The sequence below is a fragment of the Pleurodeles waltl genome, chromosome 10 (assembly GCF_031143425.1).
Source record: "Pleurodeles waltl isolate 20211129_DDA chromosome 10, aPleWal1.hap1.20221129, whole genome shotgun sequence".
Classification (NCBI taxonomy): Eukaryota; Metazoa; Chordata; class Amphibia; order Caudata; family Salamandridae; genus Pleurodeles; species Pleurodeles waltl.
The window spans coordinates 84209957-84223351 of NC_090449.1; the positions used below are offsets into that span (position 1 = coordinate 84209957).

At 42.4% G+C, this 13395-nt stretch overlaps 1 protein-coding gene and 1 long non-coding RNA gene across 3 annotated transcripts in view; one reads left to right on the top strand and one right to left on the bottom strand.

Moving 5' to 3' along the window:
* Positions 1 to 13395, bottom strand: part of LMF1 (lipase maturation factor 1) — a 981191-nt gene that overhangs the window by 939669 nt on the left and 28127 nt on the right. The gene's annotated exons all lie outside the window — the stretch shown is intronic.
* Positions 11247 to 13395, top strand: part of LOC138261140 (uncharacterized) — a 75875-nt gene continuing 73726 nt past the window's right edge. The window contains exon 1 of one of the 2 annotated variants that reach the window (XR_011199047.1): positions 11247 to 11323. This is a non-coding gene — a long non-coding RNA (uncharacterized lncRNA). Of the gene's footprint in view, positions 11372 to 13395 lie in introns of both variants that reach the window. The other variant, XR_011199046.1, reaches the window with a different exon arrangement.

Here is a 13395-nt window from a genome sequence, read left to right on the forward strand (position 1 = left end):
TGTGTACGCTGTTGGAGGGATGGCCAACTCCTGAAAGACTCTATGACTGGTCTCTGAGGTGAGGTTGAATGCAGTTGCAAAATATACCCCAACCGTTTTGTTTATTTTTGTAAAAAATAAAAATAGTAACGCTGTATGCATTTTTTAAAATCTTTCCGACTACAATATTTTAAATACATCTGAATGTATTTTACAACTAATATGTCTTCAGCATGTTTCTTTCTGTTCCAGGAGAATATGCACAATTTAGTGAACCCAGTGGTTGACACAAGAAAAAGTGCACTTTACACAGTGAAAATTAGGTTTCCAGCTTCCACTAGCAGTCTGCATTCCATGGCTATTCTAGAAGCGAGCCCTACCTCAGGCCTTTATTTCCTTGCTCGCCCCTTCGTAGCCTCTATTCCCATCCTCTCTTCAAATAGCCACTTACCCACCATGGCTGTAACCAAGACCTGCTCTACAGTCGTTAGCTGCAGTCGTGCTCCCTCCGACAGTGGTCCGCCTCTGTTGCTGGTACCCGTGCTCCCCTCGCCCCCTTATTTATCAGTTATTCACCTGTGTCTGCTGGTCTGTTCTCAGACACTTGTCGGCCCGACATGCCTACTTCCCTAACTTTGGGAATATACTCCTGGGCCCGCTCATCTACAACCTTTCTAACGCAAGCATTTTTATATTCAAAAAATGGCCTCCAGCTATATCCAACCCAGGAATAACAGGGCATCTACCTCACCTCGGATCTCGCAATAAACGTAAAGAGACTGAACCCTTAGGAGATCCCAAATTGTGGAACAATCTGAGCCCACTCTGGCCAGCAGACCAACTACCTACGCTTCAAAAAACTCCAAAAAAGGAACTTTTCAACAAAAAAGCAGAAAGGGTTCAGTCTTCATAAGCAACTGGACTTCTGCTTCGTAACAATCCCGAACCTTCATTTCAAACTTTACACGCATCTGAAGTAGCCATGAGGCCACCTGCAGTACTATATAAAACTTCCAAATAAATAAATACACTTGTTTGGCAAAACATTTTAAGGCATCAACACAATTGCAATGAAGTATCTTCATACCACTGTAGACATTGCTTGTTATGAGCTAGACAGGAAACGCGCTACAGAATTGAAGCTCTCTCAGTCGACAACAGCACAAGCCCTTAAGCCGGCTGTTCTTGCATGTGTTTTAAAGAAAAGGAACCCGTCATTGGGAGAATAATACTTTAAGTCAACATGTCCTAGTATGGAACTCCGACCTATAATCTCTAGCTAATTACAGGCAGCAGACTTCCTTGCTTGATCTCACTTCATCTGAAATGCTGCTGGGTGCCAACATGGTGGACAGTAACAGTGAGCCAATCGAAGGAGCTTCTTTAAACCGGTCTCCTACCTTGTCTGTCTTACTTCCTCGCAGTGGTGTGCCACTTCCACAAATCACTCCCCGGCTTGGACACGGCTAGAGCTTCTTGTTATTCCGATAAACCGCTCTGCATGCCATGTGCAAAAGAATTACAGCTCTAGCTGGCTGTTACCTTTAATCAGGGCCCAGCTTCTTTATTTCCGTAAAATCATGTGTTCTTTAAGTTTAGGGAGGACGTGGATTTTGATGAGAGCTGAATATAATGTGTCCTCCTGAATACTGCACAACAAGATAACCCCCGCACAATTAAAATAAGACAAGATAATTTAACAACTCTAATTGCATGCCCTTAGGGTGCACCACCTGTGTTGGAGCCCCAATATCAAAGGAAAGGCCATCAAATTAAGTTCAATCAAGTAATGATGTAAAAATGAGGAGCACTGATGCCAGATCTTCATGTGACGCCTATGCCTTTCAACCTGACCTCTTCCCCTCCAGCCCAGCAAACGGAGTGCAACATCTGTATCCACTTGAAGCCTCACCAGAGAATGACAGCGCACTGGAATGTAGCCTTTTGCTGTATGAAGAAGAATTATGTGAACCAGAGTTCAGAGCTGTCCTCTCATCCTGAGTGAGGACGTTCTTAACAACTAGGGACTTATTCAATGTTACCAACCTGGTTGGAAAAGGTAGGAAATCTAAAAAACATAGTCAAAGGGTTGTACGAAACAGACCGGTTTGCAACAGAATGGGATAGCTTGTGAAACAGTCTTCTGGACAGGCCTCTGAAAAACGGAATGCCAATCAACCTTACTCTCTGGTTTTCCTTTTTTGGTCCAATCAGAAGTATTAATCCACGCAGCCAATTAAATACAGAAGAAAACTAATTTATGAGAAACACATTTGAGGATTGATTCCAGCAATTGTAAACAGTAAGGTGGCCACAAACTCCTGTTGTATTGCAATTTAATTAACACACCAGATTTGGTCAGTAAATTTCATTAACACTGAAACAAAATTGGTTGTTGTTTTGTCCACCTGAAGTGGATAAAAGCGCTATTCAATCTGCTAAAATGGGACAAATGCTACAACAACTGTCTGGATCAGCAAAGCCGTCACAAGAGCTTGGCTTAGGCTGTCGGGTAACTCCACGCCAAACGTGAGGACATTAGGCCTACATTTTACAGATAGGTTTTCCTAATGCAGTGACAACAAAGGAAATTACCACCAGCCAAGCACCCCAAAGTAAACACTGCAAACTGTGTCAATAGGAGGGCATGTCGCTTTATGTTTCGGCTGAAGTAGCTTACTCATGTAGGCCTAGACCTGGAAATATATGATTATCTAAACCTACTTCTGGGAATTTTTGTGAATTAAAACAGTTAGCAAATCTATTAAAATCATAGATGTGCAACTCATAGACCACCTTATTATTAAGAATCAGCTCTACAGTGTTACAGAAAAGAGGAAGAGTTGGGGCAAAGCAGGAGTGAAGCACAACATATTTTCAGGAGGCCGAAATCCGAACTCTATTGCAGAAATAATATTTCCACTCAGCAGTAGTTCCTGATTAAACATTGTGCAGGGAAAGAATGGGGCTTATTGGTGCACGAAATCACACAAAGAAGTACGGGGTTCACTAATAAATCAAAGAGCGAAAGTCAGGGGTACAACTTGTGCCCTCGACTAATCGAAGTCCTTTTTAGGAGAATGAGGTCAGTATGATGCTGTGGAGTATTGGAAGGACACGAAGGAATTCCCTTTACGGACTAGGTGGTCTCACACACTATATAGTGTCATGCTTCATCATTTGACCACCTAGTCCCACCCAGGTAGGACAGTGCCACCTGGGCGGACTCAACCTAACTGTTAAAAGAACAGGAGGGAGTGCGTAAATTAATTCTTGGTCTGGAAAGATTTGGGATCCAGCTAACCTAGGGAAAATAAAAACACCTAACCAGTCATCTGTGCGAAGTTACAGTTTAATAATGGTGTCTGTTTGATGTAGCTAAAAACATAAGTGGGACACCTCCGTGAGAACAAGGACTCACAGGGTCACCTATCTAAAAATCGGTAGCCAACATGTTTCTGCCATTAATAGTGAGCCAAGGAAGGTCTCGGGGCATACATCAGGGCCTCGGATCCCTAAGACTCAACTTAGAGTGAAAGAAACTATTCCAAATTAACGGAGAGTGAGAGAGTTAAGATGAAAGGCCTACCTTACCCAAGGAAATACCTTGAGGTGGCCCTATCCCTAGAGACTAATGGCCTCTGGTATCCAGGAGGGGGAGTGTCCCCTTATTGTCAAACATGGTTCAAAGGGTGCGCTCGCTGTGCGCCTATGCCGTCCTCTCCTTGGACCGCTTATTGGTGCACACCTAAGCCCATTTGTCCTGCACAATTCTGTGATGTGATTTTATTGAGTCAATGATGCAGTAAAACTGTCTCACCCAGAGCCACTACTCTGTTAGAATTTAAATGGGTGTAAATGGGACAGCGTGCACTATGCAAGTTAGTGTAAATTGTTTCCCATTTGCATGCAAATCTAATTGAGTCTCTGACTGAAGTTTCTAAATTCCACAACAGACCCCGATAATAACATACCAAACAGCCCAGCTGGACCGTCCCACAGTCCCTTTGAGAGTATCCATGTATGTATTTGACTTGACCGGCATCGAGGCAGGGAGTCCCTACACCTTCCGCTTTGGGCACCAAGCTCAATAGCAGACGCAAGGGTGGGGTGGGAAATTAGATGTTCTGTGTCTAGAACACAACCTCAATTGACAAATCCAATTTGTAGTCCAAGCAAAGCCTGCAAGTAGAAATTACAGTTGGACATTCAGATAGAAAATACAGAGGTGATGTTTTCTTAACACCACATTAAATGCGTAAATTTCCATGGCCACTGAGACGATAATCAGGGATCATTTTTATCAATATTTTTGGTTAAATAAAATATGTACCATTTGTATTAATCCAATACTAATAACAATGCAATCTTTATGAACATCACATGCAAAAAAATAAAAAACGCAACAATTCTATGCAGTAAGACTTTTACCAAGTCTGTTCAAATACTTTGCTTGAAGACCGAGTTCCTCGTTTCCTTTGGTGTCAACAAAGCAAGTGCCTTAGTTGTGTTCCTATCACATCATGCTGCACAGCCTTATCAGTGGCATGCTCCTGTACATGCTCTCATCCCACTACTAAAGGTCTAAATGTGCATTTTACTACAGAGGATATCCCTTTCTAAGCACCCTTTAAAAGGGGGGGACTCTAGCAAACTACTGTTGACTACCTGAAGAAGAAAAGAGAATAAAGAATCAACAGTCTCCTGGTCAGGACTAGGTGGAGGTAATCCACTAACACAGGAGTTTGAATCACTTGTCTGAATCAATTTCCCATTAAAGAAATATGATGTAGAGAGGTGGGTTTAGACTGAGAGTCCAACTAGCTTAGATACCTAATTAAAATGGTGACTTGTCTCCATCAGGATTGTGTCACCATATACGTAGAAGACAATTTCAGAAATACTGGTTTGGAGGCTGCTTGTGGTGACATCTTGTGGTAAACAATCATATCAATCCCTTCTGCGCACCAATTTTTCTGTGTCCTTCAAAGAACCCCGAGGGAGACACAATAACAAAATGGATGCCACCCCATCATAACCTAGTCAAACAAAAGTGGAAAATATGGATGCAATCACATGTAAAGTGGAGTGGAATCCCCAGATGGGATACTCCTGCACTTGACGATAAAATGCCAAGGGCCGTATTATTCAAAGTGCTCTGGGGCCCACCTTTAGCACCCACGTGGTAGTTTAAATATTACAAAACGAGCCACAAATGCTTGTGCAATCCCTTCTCTGATACCGATCACACCTGCAGAATCCCAACAGGGTATTCCCTCACTTGAGGAAACACTTTGCCTCTGTGCCCGTACCATATTACATACGCAGGGGCACAAACAAACAAGTTGAGGTGGGTGGGTCCTGACTCTGTGCCTTTGGCAGGAGGAAAAGAGGGATCAGGGGACCCACCTCACCCCCAGGCGTCCTTCTGCCGGCAGGTGCAGTCACTCACTGCCCCACTCTGCACTGGGCAATCTGGCAGCTCCAATATGTATGAGAAATGGGATCAATACCCCGATCTCTCCAACAAAGAGCCAGAGTTTCTCTCTTACCTCAGTATGCTAAATGAACTAGAGTGAATCAATTCCTGTGGAGTTAGAAATGCTACTCTTTAGTAAGAGTTATGGTTGAGGTAAGTGTGTGTCTTGGGGAAGAGGCCATCTTTCACAGAAAAACGTTAAGGGCACGTTCTGGTTTCTTCTGCTCATTAGACATTAACATCTTGGAAGTTCACTGAAAAACTATTAAAGTGATGTTGTTGCTCCAACTCAAAACCTAAAAACAGTGAAATTCCCCTATTGTGGTTAGGTCCGCCCTCCATAACTCACACCCCCACCATGCATTGCTCTCATGATTAACATGTGACATTAATGCAGACACATGTTACTCTACATTAATGAAGTACATTGTGTTGCTCTTTCTTCATACCCACCATTTCAGGTTGAAGTGAAGTGGGGAACAGCTACAGGACAATGGAAAAAAAAATTTCCTCGTCTAAGTCGCCTCCTCTAAGTAGTTGCGTACCTAATTGTTTTTCGAATTTGGGCACATGGACCCAGATAATCAGACAGAGCTCTAATTAATCATCAAAAAATTTATTTAATTTGACTCTTCATAGTCCATCTAAATTCTTTTGGTAAAGCGAACATTCACCGAAATGATTTACACCATTGCGGTTCCTACCATAAACATAGTGAAACTACTCCTGTACAGAAAATCGAAGTATTTTCTGGCACGACACAGAATGCAGCCCTCCATATTTAATGATAGTGTACGGGAAAAAGTTTCTTTAAAGGGAAAAATATTTTCTCTGTGGAGTAAAAAAAATGGAACTACACATTTGTGCCACAGTCATTTAGGTGGGCTGCCGGCCATGTGAACGATCCACTGTAGACCTATAGATGACCAGAAGAATGTACACAACACTAGCAACTATTTGCATCTGTCTCCATGCATACTTCATGGGGTTTTTGGAAAACCACACAAAGGGAGAAATGTACAAAAGTGTTGACGTTGATCTACAGTACATAGATTTCTTCATTTTTAACTAACTTTTCGTGAATTAAGCTCTTTGGGATTACTTAAATCAAAATTGTTTGTCTTTCTATCTGAAATAGAGTGTGTTTTTCTACAGTGTTTGTTTATACTGATCAAGTTTTCATTAGTGTTCAAATCATCCAATAAGTTTTTTACATTAGCTTGGTACGTTTTAAAGAATTAAGTTGAGCCCTAGCTATCTTCAGCTAGCAAAACTCTCTGACTCCTACAGCTGGTATGTGGTTGCATGTGGCTTTGCAAACTGCCAAGCACTGGGACAATCAGATGCGGATGGACTAGCTAACAATCCAGGCAGGTCTCACCATCTTGTCAGACACCTAGATAACAGAACCTGTTTGGAATTGTTAGAGTCCGAGCCCTCTTAGACACTTCCTGCAAAAGACAAACACAAAATAGTAACTATTCTAGTTTCCTTTCCAAAGAAGACAGAAAAAATACAATTACTTTGGAATGAGATTAGAAATCATTAGAGAAAGATTCCTTGTTCTGGAAATCAAGGGTCAGATGTATCAAAGGTTTTTACCCATTCTGTGTCTATGGGAAAAAGTGTTCGTACATATGGCCCTATGTCTTTAAGCAAAGCAATATTTGTGAAAAGGCGAAAGATACAGGCATCCTGGCTTGAGATGTTAACACTTATCGGGAATATCTTTTTTTTAAGAAACTTGGGCCCATATTTATACTTTTTAGCGCAGCATTTGCGTAAAAAAAACGACGCAAATGCGGCGCTAAAAAAGTATAAATATGGTCCTTGATGCGCTAATAGTTACAGCTAAAGAGGTTGTTAATGTTTCCTTCACTGAATTCTAGTCTCATTTACACAACTATTTCTGAATTACAACTGATGTAGTGCAACCCTTTTTTGTAAATATTGATTTAGCAAAACCTGATGTTTCCCCACTGCACTCTATCAAGTGCTTCCTTCTGAGCTGTTGCCATTTTTGTCTAATCCACTCATCAAGTTACTAGACTCTCATTTCTATTCAGGAAACATCATTTACTGTAGAAAACCGAACACCAAATAAGGATCCCTCTAAATGCAAACATTTTCCTCCAATTTCTTTGGTAAATGTAGAAACTAAATCGTTAGCTTGATTTATGGGTAACCGTTTGAATACAATGATCTAGTATGTTATTCATCCAGATTAGGTGGATTTTAGCAAAACCAGTGCCACAGTAGTGATGTAAGAAGAGTACTGAATATTACTTAACTGCAGAAAGATGGCCTGGTCCCTACTGCATTAGTCGTTCATCATTTTGAAAATACTTAAATAGAGTTAACTGGTGTTATTAATGTATTATATGATAACTTGTCTTTGGTTCTAATGGTTTAAAGTTCTTCAGAATTCTTAACTCAAATGCCAGGACCAGTATTTGTTCAAATGTTTTTTTGGACAGCTTTTATTTGCAAAAAGGTACACATTACCCTCTTGTATGTTTTTATCTTGCAATATAATCATTGCCTATCCCTATTCAACAGGATCTGCTTCTCTGTGGTTCTTGTTATTATGAGAAGGACATTGAAGACGCTTCTGTATTCTGACAACATGTTGTTGATACTTTGTAATATGAAATAATTTAGCAATTACTTACTGCAATTTAGTGAAACTTCTAGAAGGCATTCTGATTAAAAAATAATTTAGAATAAGTAAGGGGTTTTCCTCATTAATAATTGCTGCTACTATTTACATTTCAAAGATAGTAATATAGAATGAACAAGAAATGCTTTGCATATTTAGATATCTTTTTGCAATGAATCTGCAAAGCATCCTAAGAAAATCTCAAAAATATGATCACAAAAACAAATAGGGTCATTATGAGTTTGGCGGTCGGACTGCTGTTAATGCAGCGGTCCGAGTGCCACATTACAACTCTGGCGGTCAGGCCGCAAGGGAACCGCCAGCATCAGAGATCCCAGCGGTCTGGAGGTGGTGGCGGGCCTAATCCGCCAGGCAGCGCTGCAAGTAGCGCTTTCCTGGGGATTACGACCCCCTTCTCCGCCAGTGGTTTCACGGCGGACAACTGGTGCAGGGGTCCCACTGGTCAGCACCCTTGCAATGTTTACTGTCTGCAATATTGTGAGGGTGCTGATGCACCCTCTGGGCTACAGAATTGCCACCAGCTTGATTACGCGCTGGTGACAATGCTGTAGCCTGTTTCCTGCTAGACTGGCCGGCAGAAACCGAGGTTTGCGTCTGCCAGCCCAGCGAGAAACTCTAAATGGGGCCAGCAGGGAGGCCTGTGTGGCAGCAACCTTCCCATCGGAAGTTCGGCGGATGGTAAAAACCCCCATAGTCACTGTGCAATATGGAGCAGATAGTGGGGGAAGGTTGATGCCAGAAAATGTGTATCTTATCCAAAGTCCAATTCCTGCTTCAGAAAATTACTCTTTTTCTACTGAAGAGTTTAAAAGGATGCTTTCCTCGTTAAAAATTTGCACAGTGATGTATAAATACATTGTTACTGTACGCAACCGGTGCCACATCAAGGGATAATTCATAAAATATTTTCATTTAATTTCCCTACCAAGTATGTAAAAAGTATTTCTAACGGTTTATAAATTATAGCATCACTAAAATGCAGAAGGTTTTTTTTTAAATCCATTTATCGTGATATTGATATTTTATCTTGCTTATGAGGTACTGCTTTGCTTTAAAACAATCCAAGGTCGAAACATAATAAGACGTATTTTTTGACAACTGGATGTTTGCAGGTTTCTTTTTGATTAAGTATGTGTCAACAAAATGCAATTGTTTCTATGGTTTTTTGAAAGTTAAATACAAGATAAATACAGAGGACAGTCTTGATATGAATCCAGTTTGAAAATTGTATTGCTGATAATCTCAATGCCATCCACTGCTATAGGACCCAAATTTACTGCAGCTTGCACTGTCATCCCTTTATTCATGTGCAATGAAATCAAAGCAACTAATGCAAAATATTTCTTGAAAAAATGATTACAACTTGGATGTTGGCCTATTTGCACTTTTGCTTTGCCCTTCTCACTTACCCTCACATTATGTCTAGCTCTCAATAGCATAAAATTCATATTTTATTAGCTGCTTGTCTGTGAATATTTTTTAACAATTTGTTGTTTGTATTTTACGCTAATTGTGATGTACCTACACTTCATAATTGAAAATTGAATTAAGGAAATTTGCAAAAACAATTGTAGCCCACACGTCAGGCACTATAACGTTTATTCTTTAAGTAAGGTACTATTGAACAGTATATTCTTGATGGAAGGCCCCAGTTGCTTAACATCAGCCAAACCATAAAGTCCATGTTGGGATGTACTACAGAGCATTGTTAATCAGACAATAACTGAGTCTTTCAGTTCTTTAAGGAGGTCTCCTTATGGAGCAAGTCTAAAGCCTGGCAGTACTTCACAAGGATAAGAACCATCCCAGGAAAAGGATTATTCCATTTTGAAAGGCAAAGTCAGAGTAAAGGAATTTCTTACAAGCTAAACCTCTTTTCAACTCATATGCAGTACACCCTTCATGGCGCTGTACATGAGCATACTTGAATGCCACTATGTTACTCAGGCTCGGTTTGTCAATAAATCATGGCCAGTGTTCCACAGTGGCATCGCATTTCAAACATCAATTCTGCCAGAACAGATCTTTCCTTTTTCATTTATAATTTGAAAATTACTACAGCCCTATTACAAATTACAAACTTGCCTTGTCTGTTTTCCTCAAAGTAAAACAAGACGCACTTAAAAAAAAAAAAGAAAAGTTAAAGTAACATTTTTTAAAGAGTAGGCAGAGGTCAACAGGGCCACCGCTTACACCTACAAATGTTTTTGTCAACATTCACAAAGAATAAGGTGTCTCTTGGGGCCCCTTCCAGTTTGCGAATAGATTACCAATACACTTGTGTAGTTAGTAAAATATTTATGTTTTGCGACCGGTTTTGAGTGGAAAAAGATTAATACGTCCCATTCTGAATTGGTACTTAGAAGAAAATGCCCTAAACACACCTCCTCCAAATACTGATTCAGTAATTAGTAGCAATTTGGGTTTGTTACATATGAAAAGGCCTTTTTGCAGTTGCAAAGGGCCCAATTTTTGCGAATCACACCTATGGGAATGCAAACTGCCTTTGTACATCAGGCCAGGCGAGGCTCGAAGTGTGGAAAAGGGCTAGGGCGGCGCGTGGCGGAAAGGGGACGAGAAACAGATTTTTTTTTTTTCCTTCACCTCCTCCGGGCCGCTCCTGGTTCCTCACAAATAGCAAGCACAGGCCCCCAGCCTGCCCTTTGGCTAGTCCTAATGCTGCTTTCATGCTGCTTGCAGCATGAAAGCATGAAAGTACTGGCCGGAGTGCCCTGGCGCACCGAGGCAGTCTGGGAGCCTCTGCGTGCTCTCTCCAGCGGAGCAGCACAGTGCCGGGTTGGAGAGAGCACAGTGTGCATGTGTGTTTGGCCGGCCTGAGACGGCCGGCCAAGCACACATGCGCACTAAGGGGAGAGCTGTTCTCTCCCTCTATATGCTCGTCATACCAATTGCCCTGCCGCTTAAAAAAAAAAAACGATAATAAATATAGTTTGTGTTTTATTTTTAAAGGTTTGCACCTGATGCTGCTGGAGGAGGGCGGCGCTCCTCTGCCATAGTGGAGGAACCGCCCCTGCATGCCCTGGCCCATAATCTGTTTCACAAGAACCTATTGTGGCGCTGTATCTGTGCTTGTTTCCTGCCTCGTCATTGGAACAGCATCTTGCCTTTTCACAAGCTTCAGCACTCGAAGGAATCACATTCCAATCCTCTGTGCAGTCCATACTGTGAGTGACCCATCTCAACCTAGTTATCTAACCCCAGCCTCTGCCCAGGTATATTTGCTTCTAATTTTGCATTTACTGATCCATGCGCATTTCCAGTTTGGTTGGGCTGACTATATCCTTTACTCTGAGCTGTGCGCCTTGGCTTTTCTTCACATCATGTTTTTTTTACCTGCGCAGCGATTTAAGTGAGCCACGCAGGGCTGTGACTTGGCGAGCGCTTTATAGAATGGAACGTTCCAGCGTCTGCACAACAATAATGCGCTTTGACCAGCCGCTGACCCATCGCGGCGCGCGGGATGAAAAATGTGCCCACGCCTGGGTGGGCAACGGCAATGGGCAGCTTTGATTTCCTTCTGCAATAACGCATACCTTACTTCCTGAATGATATATGTCTTGCCGCGATTAAAGTGGAATTGAAGGCGGGCGACACCTCTTTCTCGCTACTCATGGGCGTTATGAACTCTTGCTGGCACTGCGGTTCAAGACCAGGAGTGTTGTGCTTGCTTAATTCAATGTTCTGGCCAGAGAAAACAAAACCATTTCAATCTTCGCTCCGGGTCCTTACTTGTATCACGTACAGAGTAATCACGAGGTGTAACGTCACCAGCGCTGGTGAAACGCACTTTGAAAAAACTGAGACAGCGAAGCCAGAACTGTGACTGAAATAAAAAATGTATGCGTAACTCTCGGATCCATTTTTCCGGTGTTTTCGAAGTATACTGAAACTTTCAAAAGCAAGAAAGCTCTCAAGTTTCACGGTCCGTTCGTGAGACGCTTATTCAGTGTAGGTTTTTGTCTCTGCTTTCGTGGTGTTTGAAGTACTATTGAGCCGATTGCTACATCTGGATTACAAATCTCAAAATGCAAAAACATACCTGGACTTCCTGGATAAACTACTTAACGCATGAACCTGGGGAAATTCAGAGCTCCACAGCAAAAGTCCCAAATATTTCAATTACTCCTTCGAAGATTTATAATGTCATTCAAATGTCATTCTATGGGATGGGACTATGTTGTCTTATGTTATGTTGCCTTAGCAACACAAAAGGGTGTTGGACTGAGTGCTGAAACTTTTCAAGCACTCACTCCCAGTCACAGATTTGGGTTGAATCTATTGTTCTTTTGATCACCATGCCACCCCAGTTTGGACCTTGCCACACGCAAATCAGTCTTGCCCTAGCTCCCCATGGGAACTGTCTAGCCCAAACTGCCAGGACAGGTCCTCCCTGGACCGGAAACAAGCATCCCAGGACCAATTTCGGGGTATCACCCCTCATCAGACTCACAAGCTTAAATTCACACTCACAGTGAGAATGGGACCCACCTCTAGGCATACCCTGGTCATTTAGGGCAACTTCAGCAACACAAAAGGATGATGGACAGAGTGATAAAACCTTTCACTCACTCACCCCCAGTCACAGATCTGGGTTAAATCCACTGTTTTTTGCTGACCATGCCACCACACTTTGGACCAAGCCATATGTAAATCAGTTTGACCCTGCTCCCCATGGGAACAGTCCAGCCAGAACAGCCAGGCCGGGCCTTCCCTGGACCGGACACAAGCATACCAGGACTAATTTCAGGTTATCACCCCTTATCAGCCAGGCTAGCTTGAATCCAGTGGCACAGTGAGCAAGGAACCCAAGGAACCCAGGTCTAGGCATCCCCTGGCCACTTAAAGCGACTTTAGCAATACAAAAGGATGATGGCCTGAGTGCTGAAACTTTTCCCACACTCATCCCAGTCACAGATCTGGGTTGAATCCATTGTTCTTTTGCTCACCATTCCACCCCACTTTGGACCGAGCCATTTGCAAATCAGTCTTGACCCAGCTCCCCATGGAAACAGTGGAGCCTGAACTGCCAGGTCAGGTCCTTCCTGGACCAGAAACAAGCATCCTGGGGACTGGGTTCTGGGTATCGGCCCTCATGAGCTAGGCTAGCCTGAATCCACTGGCACAGTGAACAAAGGACCCATATCTGGGCATACCCTGGCTGCTTAGGGCGACTTTAGCAACACAAAAGGATGATGGACAGAGTGCTGAAACTTTTCAAGCACTCACACCTAGTCAG